We start from the raw sequence: 13,115 nt of genomic DNA, 5'->3' as shown, positions 1-13,115 counted from the left end.
GTAGGTTCCTTTTATCGACCGTGCCTCCCCTCACAACACCCCCTCCTGCCCATTCCCTTGAAACACACACACACACACACCTTATGAGCTTTGTTTGGTCGGTGTAGGTTGATTGGAAGGAAATTGGTTCAGCGGTTACGAAGGCGTGAGGAAATAGAATTCATTCACACATTATCCAGGATTAGAGCTGGCATGGCTTGTCGTGTACTGTAAATGTTTATGTTGTTGAAACACGTGTGTCCTTGTGTAATCAACAAAATCAACAAAGACGTCTCTCGAGAAGAGTCAAATGAATATGTCATGTCAAGAATGTACTCTACTGTGACGCTTCCGAGCGAAGACATTTGGACATCGCTCGAATCTAATTCTACTTGTCATGCCCGCGACTTTCTGTAATCCATGTGAGTGACTTCCTGTAAACCATCAGTAACCCTGACCAACGTCAAATTTACACTGTATAATGAGGCACACCCAATTTTCATTGCATGAACACAAAATGTTGTTAGTCATTGCCAATTGTCATGGTGGTATCATTAGAGAAATAATAATGATGTGTGATGTATTCAAAATGTCTTTGTGTCAAATGTCACAATCTTCATGCTGTAATTTACAGGACAATCGACGCCTCTGGTCTGAAAACTTTGTGTTGATCCGTGTTGATGGCGAAATTAGATGGAAAACACATCACGCAATGGTGAATCGTTGTGTGTTACACCAAGACAACTACGTATTTGATATTCGCTGACACAAATTCCCAGCAGACACATCAGCCCATTTCCAACGGAGCTTTGGCGCCATCTTGTGCATTTTCTGGGATGCTACATTTCATCCAGATGCCTCAAAATGAATAAATTCTTTAATCAATTGCAAACATGTATGCTTTCCTCTTCAGAACTATTTGAATCATATTCATAACTGGATGAGTAACAAGAAAGCATCTTCTACGATCTGAAGCCATTGTTTTGATTCTCGAGCAAGGCAAGACGTCTTGGCGTGACATCACGAACTAGGGGGCCGGACCTTCTGAAACTGGCCATTTCTGGTTTCATTTTGAAGTAGTTTTTTGACACTTTAAGTCATTTTTATTGGGGTTTTGCATTTGACTAAAAATATCAGCCTACGTGTTTTGGGTATTTGAGATGCTTTTTCTGATGTCAGTTAGGAAACAAAAAAATGGTGTCGGTTATCCTTTAAAATTTAAAATGAATATCGTGTATCTTGGATATCTGCCAATATGGCTGTAAACAGATACATATACAGTACAAATATTTCAGAAGCAGCTGCTATTAATTAAACATTCAGCAGCAGCATACAATATCGTCTGAATTTGGTCAATCAGAGTTGTATCAATACTTTAATATGATGATAATAAGAGCAGATAGCAGCCAGACGAGTAATGGCAAGGTTACCCTAATTGAAAATCATACCGGGAGGACTTATATCAAAGGTAATTATGATTGTATAATTTGTTCATCCAAAATGGAATTCAAGATTAAAACTGGCAAGCTTTGAGGTCCCCCAAAATAAAAGAATCACCCTTGATAATGAAGGGACACAAGAGAAGGATATAAGTCTACTTCATTTTGGCCTGTCCTTGTTGCTCCCATGACAGACTGCCGTCTTCGCGCCCCAGGGCAAAGTGGCCGCTTTTCAGCTGCCAGAGAGTGAACAAACTCAGTGGCTCTGACCTTTGCCCTCCGTCACGTTCTGACAAGTTTCACTGAGCTGACATCCCAAGACGCACAGACACACACACACACACACACACACACACACACACACACACACACACACACACACACACACACACACACACACACACACACACACACACTACACACACATATGAAACACAAGAGGTCAATGGAATGTGAATTTCGCTGTAGTAGTCGAGGTCATAAGTCACTCTCTTCCATGTTTGTCTTTCTAGTTCCCATGTTGTCTACATAAAGTTGTCCAAGTATGTCCATCGTATGACAGATGATTTTGGTGACCTTTTAGTATGAATAGCCTCCTTGAATACAGTCAGAAAAATAGCCATAACATATTTATTTGAACTTTGTGGAGCTATTTTAGATGTTAAATTATTTACTTGCATTGTTTCTTTTTTTATGTTTATAATTTGTTTAAATGAATGTAATATTACCACTTCTGAATTCCCTCCCCCCAAAAGCAAATAGTATGCAGTCATCATGCTTCATTTACTATTTATGATGAGTAAAACAGTTGTGCTATAATTCTGTATATTTACAATCAACATATATACAAAAATGATCACTACAAATATTATAAATAAATAAATAAATAAATACACATATAAATATGTAAATAGTCCGTGTCAAACACAAAACATGCAACATGTAGAGATGCCTGAGACAGTGTAGATGATTATTTCTGGTGCCAAAAAGCTTTTCGGGTGCATTTAATTGCAATTTACTAATAGACAAAAAAACACACAGTGATATTATATACGTATGTGCTAATAAAACGTCCATTTACAAAGTCATCTAGCACAATTTGAGTGTGGCCGTTTCCGGAAGCGACAACGGTCTCTCTGGGACAACAGGGTCTCCGGTCTTTGATTGATCGTCCATCAGCTTCTAGCGTCCATGCGCTACGCTTGGTGGCTATAATAGAGGAGGGTCAGCAAATCAATCGCACTGCCGTTGGCTTGTCCAGTTGCTTGAAGATCGAGGGTTTCCTACGACATTCTCCACAATTTTGCTGACAGGCTCACATCGCTATTGACATCTGAACAAATTAGGACAAATTCCCCTGTCGATACGCTCATCCATTGTTATTAATGATGCCATTTGCCTTTCCGTCGTAATGAGGCCACATTCTTGTTTTATTCTTCTGGACAAACCCCGTTTGCCAATGCCTTTTCTATGCACATTTATGTTGCCGGCAGTCTCTAAAAGTTGCACAAGAGGACCTGTGGGGATGGAGCACACTGAATATGTTTAACTCCAAAAAGTCAGATCACAAGTCAGTTTGTTCTGTTGAATATCCTGTAACTAACTCACCATAACATCATGCAGCAAAACTTAAAGGCCAGACCATTTTCGTGTTAAATACCTACCACCTACCCTTTATTTATTTTACATTCATTCATTCATTCATTCATTCATTCAATAAGAGTGATAGAGTGAGACAATGGATAGAAAACAGTGAAATTTTGACTCGTTTCAACTTTATTGATATAAAGGCAGAGTGTAGACTGCAAGGTTAAAATATCCCATCAATCAGGCTCCACAAACAACCCGCACAAGCCATCTGTACACTTGATTCAAAAAGCCAGATAAACAGAACACAATTGATGAGGAACTAGATAAAATTATCACAGCGAAAGCATATACAAGGGATCATTCCTCAAGATGGTGAAAGAAGAAGGTTACGTTCTACATCAAGTGCTGAGGAAACCGGACACTCCATTGCATCAAGCCATTAACAACCATCACAAAGGTAAATAAAACAAATTTATTATACAGTACAGTTTATTTTTTTTATGATAATACCATATCACATTTTTTATACGTAAAATAAGGTATATTTGGTGTCGTTTTAAGGCTTAGAAAACTAGAAAGTAGAAAATTATGTTTTATGGGGACCTGGGAATGGATTATTCTCTTTTTAATGGTTTCCTATGGGAAATACATTTTTGGGAAACACACTTTTCACCTTACACACACTGTCTGGGAACCAATTAAGTTTATAAGCCAAGGTATCACTGTATGTCCATATTTTGTTGAAAATGTTTCACGCTGAGGTTTGCCTGCAGGTTTGTCACTGCAATGCAATATGGTACGGTTCCAAGAAGGTCAGGGGTTAAGGGAAGTTCAGCGTTAATTGAGTCCGTTCATCAAACCGAAGGGGGTCACCATAGGGTGGGTGAAGTCAATTTCACAGACCCTCTCGCTGATTCATTTTCGTATAGGCTCAGTCTACCCAGGCACCGCTTGTCATTGGTTTCATGATGATCGATTCAAGCGTCCTTTCCCCTTTTGTGCGGGTCATAGTCATGTTGTACACGCGTGCGAGTTGGCCTCTGTTCCTTGGGTAGCAGCCCATCAGACAAAACCGCTTCATTTGCATGAGTAGGCATTGTTAATTGACTTAAAGCAGGATTAGTGCTAATCAGGTTTTCTGCCCTGGAACCAGTGGCCAATCCTAACCTCATTAGTCGAGGGGAATGCATCCCATCAACCCCCCGTCAGGCAGTTAATTGATAGAAACCTGAGCACCCAGTTTTGTGTTTGGAACTCATCTAACTCCCCGTCTTGAGCCTTCTCTTTCACTTTTCATAGAAACTAGCCAAGGTCAACAAGGTTAATGAGTGCATAAATAATAGGGCTAGAAAAACGGAAGCCTCAGCAAGGCCAATAACGGTATTCAAGCTGTGTGTTAGCAATGCTGTGTGGATTTGCATGCCTCTGGATCATAGCCAGACTTTGTATATTAGCAAGATTGGAGGTGTTATCTAGACTGTGAGAGATTGCAAGACTCTGGATGTCATTGAAACCTATTGCCAGAAACCTGTTTAAGATTGCCACATAAATAATTCGGTTTTGTCAGTTTTTTTAGTTTCTTTTGCAGCCGCTGTTCAGTGTGTGTGTGCGCACGTGTGCTGTGTGTGTGTGTGTGTGTATACCAATACCATAGAACCATCCTGCCACGTTAATCAGATTTATAATTAAGAGCTGTGAGTCTGTCAGGTACCTTCATGCGTCCTCCCTTTAATTTCTGTCTGTCTGACTATTTAATGGCACATTATTTTTTTTCATAACTGTCTACCACCCCTCCCTTCGCCTGCGCTGAATGGAGGTGACATTTATTGCGGGACTAATGGTGGTGTTTCACTGCTTCTAATTTTAGGCTTTAATTGCAATAATTATTTACAAGCCTAATTAGTGCCCACAGAGTGTCAGACAGGCAGGAGCAGGTGAATGGACCGGAACTAGATTGGGAATGGGGGTGGATATGTCAGGCTTCCAGTGCTGAAATATCTGGTCATGTGAGATTACTTGATGCTTGAGCTCATTGAAGACCTTGTCCATGCTTGTGTTGTGTTTTGTGTTTCTACATCCATTTATTGATGTACAGTGTCTGCCATGATCATCTTACAGTGGAAATAATGGAACTAGATCTAAGCGCTGCTTTCTGCCTCTTTTTGGATGATCCATTTCCCCCCAATGTTGCCTCAAAATGGCATGGAATAAATTCTTTAATCGATTGCAGACATGTTTGCTTTCCTCTTCAGAACTATTTGAATCATATTCATAACTGGATGTGTAACAACAAAGCATATTCTCCGAATCTGAAGCCATTGTTTTGATTCTCCAGCAATGTAAGACGTCCTGGCATGACGTCACGAACTGGGGGCGGGACTTTCTGAAAATGCCCAATTCGCAGCTCAATTTTTTTGCAGATTTTGGACACTTTTAGTCATTTTTATTGGTGTTTTGCATTTGACTAAAAACATCAGCCTGCGTGTTTTGGGTATTTTAAATGCGATAAAACGTTTTTCTGATGTCAGTTAGGAAACAAAAAAGTGATATCGGTTGTCCTTTAAATAATTGGATATTTTGGGATTAAATTAATATGACTTGGTGACACCGTGAGACACTAATGTATGAAATCAGTTTTCATACATCATAATGGCTTGCCTGCATTGTTCATGGTACATGTGTAAATTGATAATTGAAATTAAGTGTCATGCATGCTCTAAATTTCAAAAGTGTATCGTGCAGCCCCACCCAGTTGTTCATATTATTATTACGTATCAATTCCAATACGATAAAATAAATATTCACCGTCAGTCTGCATGGATGTTTCATTCTGATTGGTTAAGATGATCTTTTTTGTGTTTTACAGCAGACATACAGTATGTTTTGTTTCCTTTTGCCCCAAGAGAGAGAAAAACATGGGCTCCGCATATGTGGACATATTTATGGAATACACCTGATGCATTGTTGTGTCCTGTGGGCAATATAATCTTTGTGTGTCCTCCAACAGTCCTCTGCGATCCTTTTGTCTCCCCAATTGATCAGCATGTATATGTATTATTCCCTCTTTTCCAACCATGTCTTTTTCCTATTTCTTCTCTCCTGTCAACATACCATCCAGGGGGGGTCTCAAAACCCACAATGCCGGTCTTCTCCCCTGTAGCTCCCTTTGGCAAAGCTGTCAGTGTGGGTTCTGGTGATGGATGCAATGTCGCAAGCTCGGTGTGTGTCTGCGGTTTTCCCTGATTCACTAGTTTTTTTTTTCTTTCCTTTTTAGACTTTGGATGAGATGTTGTTGAAGTGTGTCAGTGGGAGTTTCTGTCCATTTGTGGGGTCAGGGACCATGGATGTTGGAGCTGAGAGAGGGCCTGCTTGCTGCCTTGTAATTTCAGTTCAAGTTATTTTTTTTAAATTGTAGACATTGCATCTTTTGCTGTAAAGTTTCATTTTTTTATTACTCTATTTTTATTTATTATTATCATTTTTACAAGGACATAGGTCAACAATTCCAATTACTATAGCCTATAACATTAAACATGAGAACTATTTAATCAAAAGTCTGTTTTATTTATACATTTTTTTTTTAATTAATTAGTTTATTTATTTATTTATTTATTTATTCTGGGCCCTCAACAAAAAACAAATATGTATTTAAATGAAAATAATTGCGAATGGACTAAATCCCAACAGATTTTTCTTGAGGGGGCTGAACTGGTTGTCAGCCAGTCGCGAGTCCTTAACCAATAATACAACAAAGATCACCTTTTGTCACGCTGCCATTTCAAAGTCTCTTAGAGCCACCGGGGGGGGCGAACTGCTACATTACTGATGATAAGTTGCGATGTACTAACCAGCCTTATAAGCCTCAATTTGTATGCATTACTGAGGCTTCTCAACTCAAAGACAGAATCAGAAAGCGGTTTGAATCAATGGTTGTGGTTATTCGGGGGCGGGGCAGCATCCCACATGTTCTCTAGGATCCCATCAATCACTTGTGGGAGGGCGGCGTCTCGGTCTGATTCATGTACTGCAGCGAAATTGACTTTTGTGGACTGTTCTTGACAAATACCGGGAGGAAAAACATCTGCTTTTGAATGCTCGTCGTCCCACTAAAGGACGATGGATGGATGGCGTCTATCTCTGCAATATTGCAAGAGGAATATTTGAAAGAACACAGGCCAGATAAGGCAGCCTGTTGAAATATTACTCTTCTTCTTGACTTGTAAATCAGATATGTGCAGGCACACGGGTATCGCCTTGCTGGAAAAGATAGGCCCACAGACTGTGTTCGGGATTTAGGACAGAAATCCAATGCAACAGCTGTAATGTGCCCTGAAATGCAGGAGAACTCACAGATGAAGGAGTTATTTATTCTAGCTCAAGCAAATGGGGAGCAGTTAATTTGGCAGCGCCTGTCTGAGAGATACACACGCGCACACACACACACACACACCCTAGGCAGTTTGGGCACATTATGTTGATTTTCTCCTCCTGCCAAACAAAGACATATCGGGTTTTTTTACCTCTCACTGCTGGAGATCAGTGGCTATCTTCTTCTTCTACTCACCCACAGAGCCTATTCACAGGGAAACAAAATCATCACTATACACAAGTAGCAATTATTTGTTCAACTCGCTACCATTATAATAAAGTAATGCTATAACAATGTACACGTGCACAAGAAATTACACCCCAAAAATACGAGGCAGCAACACAATGAAAAATAGAACATATTACACGATGGTAACCGGACTACTTACTTTGACATTCATCAATGGTCATGCAATGTCGTACGCGAGGGTGGCATGCTGAGCGGCGTACGGGTGTAGATCGCTCTCTTCGTGATCAACTGTTGTCGCGTGCGGACGTGCTGTGTTTTGCTCTCGCGTTTAATATAGGTGTATGAAGTGTTTTAGCCCCTAATCATGCCTCCAAAAAGTCATTACAAGCAGCAAAGCTGCTACAAGTGAAAAAAGAAAAGTAGTGCGTACAACTATTGCATTTAAGAAAGAAATAACACCAAAATATGAAGGAGGTGTGCGAGTGTCTGTATAATGAGAGTGAATGTATAAAATACTAAAAAGGTAAACATTCAGAGCGTTCGAACGGATTAAAACGATGTACATTATTTGTAATGGGAAAAATGATTTTGGTGTTCGAACAAATCGCTTTTCAAACAGGATTATGGTCGAGAACCGAGGCTCCACAGTATCTGTGAATAATTCCAGAGCACGGAAGCACGGTGGGTGAAAACCAGTTAATTATACTAGAAATCGCACATTCCAGCACTGATTCTCAACCCCAGTTGGCATGTGGCGCATGACTCTGTCCTGAACGAGTAGGCATCAGGTGTGCTGCAGGAAATTATAAAATTTACTTCATCTGAAAATGAATTATTTACAGCAAATAATGAATCTTTGTTCATTGAACCGTGCTAGTCTGAAATAGCGGGTATGCGGCAAAATGTATATTTGAATAAAATGTCATTTTAAAATGTAATTTTGCATGCGCTTATTTGTGCTCCATCTTTGTACATGCCCTTTCTTTACCGTGGGGGAGTTTTGCGAATGTCTACGGAGACTTGTGTGAGCTTCGTTTACAGTTTACATTATGTAAACACACCATCAGACATAAGTTTTGTTGAGACCTTCTGTAGACCTTACCCTCTGATCAATACACGTTCGTTGACAAGCATCCATAAGTGGACCGAGGAGAACACCTTAGCCATCAAGCATTTCCGCACGCACACACAGTCTCGCGCGTGTCTCACTGCGTGATGGCCTTGACGGCTTCCTCATTAGCGGCAGCATTGACAGACGGACGTCCTGCGGTGAGAGAAAGAGAGAGAGAGAGAGAGAGAGAGAGAGAGGACCAATTCTGGACCAATTCTGTCTTCTCCAAGCCTTGACTCTTGTTGTAGCCTGGCTTTACTCTCTCTGTCCTCCATGGGCATGAACTTGTCTCATCCTGCATACTCTCGTGTGATTCCTCCCGTTTGCTTTTCTCTCCAAATCCACCACCCCACCCTTTGCCGCATCTCCTCCCAGGTCTCCTCATGTGTCTTCCCCTTTGTGTCCTCCATTTCTACTTTTCTGTCTTCTCTTGCATCTCTTTGAACATTTTCTATTTCCAATGTTGCTTCTCTCACTGTGTCTCCTTCTGGTTCGAGGACTATTTGCTATCATTTGTCTTCACCGGCTCGTCCTCTGCCGTCTTTTTCTACCCATGCCATGTGTCTCCTTCTTTTTTTCCTGCTTCCCATTTCTGGCCCTCGATCTTCACTGTATGCCCGCGTCCCTTGTCATCCAAGAAATGCCGCTTCTCTTCACGACACCATGCTGTTCATTAAGTATTTATTTCTGTTAGCTTTGAAACGTTTCAAGGTGATTTTACGTCACATGTTTACGCAGTGCTAACTACTGTGAAAAATCCTGATGTTGGACATGGGAAAAGAACAGGTTAGGTCCAGATGAGATGAGACACCACAGACTGCACATTTAGAAATGATCCCAACACATTGAACGATATTATTACCTCTTTAAATTCTCCGTGATGACCAGAGGGTCGGTCACCGTTAATGCGGCACCATCGCTTGAGTTCAAATGGCGGTCAGAGGATACAACGTCTGATGTGCTCCTCCCTTTTTTCCCCCTCCACTCTCATACTCCCAAAGAGTCCCCACCATCGTTGCCATGAGGAGGTACTAAATTCTCTAAACACGTTCCGTTGGAATTCATTCAAATCTTTATAATCCACGACAGACCCCACGCCCTTATTTGTTTTTGTTTTGGATGTAAATAGCATTTTTGGGAGCTTGTCTAGCATCAAAGTGAAGTTGAGAGATAAAGCAAAGTTTGGAGAGTGGACGTTTTGAGACTCGTTAGGGACCTCCTGTTGATTAATCCTGTAATGTGAGACGACGCTCACTCATGTCAGGTCTAATTAGTCACCATGCAAGAGAGGAAGTTGTGAAGGAAGGAAAGGATCTGATGGCGTCATGAAAGACGAGGCAAGATAGCTATTTTGGATGGGGAAGAAAAAAAGACAAAATAAAGCTCTGTCTTACCGGTGTTTCCATTCGCTGCACATCCTAAAGCCTTGATCAAATGCAATAAACAAAATTCATGCGTATGTCTGTTTACCCTTTGATTATGTCACGTAGACAAGGACCAAAGCAGCTGGCGTTTACAATAAAAAAACTGCCATTTTCTCAACCATATCCGTTTGAAATGTGGTCTTCTGTCAATATATGCTTACCCTTTGCAGGACACTTACTGATAAAGGTGAATGAGTATAAAATGATCCTGTCGGAAACAACAAGGTGAAGTGTTTGTCATCATAGCCTATTTCAATACAATTCGGGTAATATTTTAGATCACATTTAAACGTAGTTAGCTGTTTTTGCCTGCTTGTACTGCCATCTAACGTTGTGGGTGACCTGACCCCCAACAGGTATTTTATCTACAACGCTCATGAACAAATAATCTGTTTGTAATTTAATGCTGCCAAGAACATGGAAGACACTGTGGTCATTCAAGCATTGATAAAATAACAAATCTTAAGGTAGACTAAACAATGGCACGCATTACTGTACATCTTTGAGTTCTCTAACCTTCTGTTCGCCCCCTCCCCCACCCCTCTCCCCTCCGACCCATCAGACATAGACCCCCCGCACTGCAATTTTATAAAGAGCAGGACAAAGAAAATCAATGCTATATTATTCGAGACAAAATGTGTTTGTGTCAAACGGCTTGTCCTGACATCTGCGACAGCAACACTGTGAAAGCACTTCCTTGTACTGTGAAATAGAGCCGTCTGCGGGCAGGGAGACAGTTGGACTTCTGACCTCGTGTTGAGTGTCTTTGTTTTATTTTGGATCTTGATGTCCTCCAGTTCTGTCTTCACGTGTACGGCATTAATAACTTTTTCATATTCGCTCCCACAATGTGACTTAAAACATCCCAGCGGTTGTGGCAAAGTGGGGCATGAAGGGCTCCATGGACCCATGTTGTCCCTAAATCGAAGTCGGTTAATTGGAATTAATCCATATGACTATGTTATCCTAAGATTCCGAAGAACTTCTCATCACTGTTTAGCTTGTCCTGAAAAGTTGAACATTACAATGTAAAAATATTTTGCCATCCATCCATTTTCTGGGGAACACATCGACAAGCAAACATCCGCTCACAATCACACTTTGGGACTGTTGAATGTGTTCCATTAATCTGCCATACATGTTTTTGAAACGTGGGAGGAAACCGCACTACCCAGAGAAAACCCACGCAGGCAGCTTTTAAACTCCACCTAGGAAGTGGACTCGAACTTTTCACTTCTGCACTGTGAGGCCAACGTGTGAAGCAGTCAACCATTGGGCCACGTAATTTAAAATAGAGGCATCAAATATTTTGAGACTACACTGTCGTAGTCATTACTTTATTGCAGTTGTATCAATTGGAATGGCTCTCCAGTGACTTTCTTTCGTTCCCCAGAAGACTCTGAGCTTGTACCTTTTCATTCTGAGGTACCACGCACACTTGCATGGCAGAGAGAAGACGTGGGATTTGGCCATTGTTCTCTGGACTCTCAGTGAGACAAGAAGTGCAGATTCAAGCAGAAGATTCTGGCTTCAGGGAGGTGGGGGGGGGGGGTCTTGAGGGGCCTTTAGATTTCCGAGCTGGGAGTATTTGCTCTTCTTTTGTGCTCATGTCCTTTGCAAACACTTGCTGATACTCTTCAGCCTCACTCGGCCCCTCTGTGCTACAATGGTATTGTGTTGGTGATCGATGTTGCTCATTCCAATGATGTGGTAGCCTGGCTAGCCCTCATTAAAAATAGAACACGTGGGGGCGCAGGAGTCGATGTGCATGTCTATACATTTTTAAAAGGAGGTAAAGGAGATCCCATAGGTGCCAGCTGTTTCCCCGTGCGGCGCAGAGAGGTTTTGATGGTTGGAAGTACGACGGGGTATGGGAGGGAATGTTCGTTGAGGTCAGAACCGGGACCGTTGCCTTGGAAACAGCCCACAAAATAGCTTCCTGCGCATTACTGCTGACGCTGAGACTTTTTTTTTCTTCTTCTGTTCGTCGCCTCGTCACAGAGAGGCGCATATGGCACCTCATAGAGCAGGTCTCCTCCAACAACAGAGCAATGAGACATTTCCACTTCACTTCAACCTCCTTTATCCACCTTTATTCTCTCTGCCTCTTTCTTCTCCTCTTCGGCTGCCGCTGCCCGGCCATCCATCGCAGAATGTTGGCCGGCTCTCACGACGGCGGCGCGGATGGGCTGAAATGGAGTCATTTGTCTTGTGTCACAAAGACAGCGAAACAAATGAAAGGCTCTCTCTCAAAAGCACGTACATTGTCAGCGCCGCCGCTGAAACACCGACATACCACTGCCGATCGACACGACTTCCTTCAAAGCTATCTTGACAATATAAACCGCATCGTGTGAATTTGACTGAATGAGATCTTACACCGGCTTGGTGGTTCATGGTAATTCCTCATTTCAAGACCAAATGTCACTTTTTGTTTAGTTTAAATAGAAAGTTAGAAAGAATGTTCACCATATTAATAGCCAATGGGGCATCCAACTGAAGCTGTTTTTCCACATGACAGCACACTGTCACTTTTTTGACACATCCAAAGCCCCGTTGACATCGGAGGCCCATTCAGCCTGAACTTGAGAAAACTGTTGTTTTAACCCTTCTGCTGCCCGTCACTGACATTGCCATAGAGTGTGACTTCAGCTCTTAAATAACACCCCCTGCTTAGACCGTCTCTAACTGGTTTTGTATTAGCATTCATTTGCCGGGAGTGGAGGGCTCTCTTGCTGACACTCTTCCACAGGTCAGCAGAGGTGATCCGTGTGCGTCGTCTGCTCGAAAAACAATGACTCGGGTAGACTTTTGTGCGCATTGGAGAAGTGGAATCATTGCACAACCCTGCTGTGTTGAGTGACTGCAGCGCGTGCTGTGCAACAGCTGCTGTATTCCGTCCAACACGTCCCTCTCCCCACCCGTACAGTGCGACTGGTCCATGCTGCTCTCAGAACAAAGCACTACGCAGCAGTAAATTCTTTTTATTATTATTTATTTATGTGTTTTCCTTC

At 41.8% G+C, this 13,115-nt stretch overlaps 1 protein-coding gene and 2 long non-coding RNA genes across 4 annotated transcripts in view; 1 reads left to right on the top strand and 2 right to left on the bottom strand.

Moving 5' to 3' along the window:
• plxna2 (plexin A2) overlaps positions 1 to 13,115 on the top strand; it is a 163,564-nt gene that overhangs the window by 83,358 nt on the left and 67,091 nt on the right. The gene's annotated exons all lie outside the window — the stretch shown is intronic.
• Positions 1 to 13,115, bottom strand: part of LOC148904124 (uncharacterized) — a 388,679-nt gene that overhangs the window by 315,894 nt on the left and 59,670 nt on the right. The window lies entirely within an intron of this gene.
• On the bottom strand, positions 2,468 to 8,832 carry LOC148904125 (uncharacterized). Its single transcript, XR_016117269.1, has 3 exons — positions 8,669 to 8,832; positions 7,529 to 7,581; positions 2,468 to 2,935 (listed from the first exon to the last, which is right to left on the bottom strand). It is a non-coding gene; the product is annotated as an uncharacterized LOC148904125 (long non-coding RNA).

Source organism: Hippocampus bargibanti, linkage group LG01 (genome assembly GCF_051943395.1).
Source record: "Hippocampus bargibanti isolate YZ-2025 linkage group LG01, ASM5194339v1, whole genome shotgun sequence".
NCBI classification, from domain to species: domain Eukaryota; kingdom Metazoa; phylum Chordata; class Actinopteri; order Syngnathiformes; family Syngnathidae; genus Hippocampus; species Hippocampus bargibanti.
Note: the sequence above shows the minus strand (reverse complement) of the source record. Positions and strands in the feature narration are given on the sequence as shown.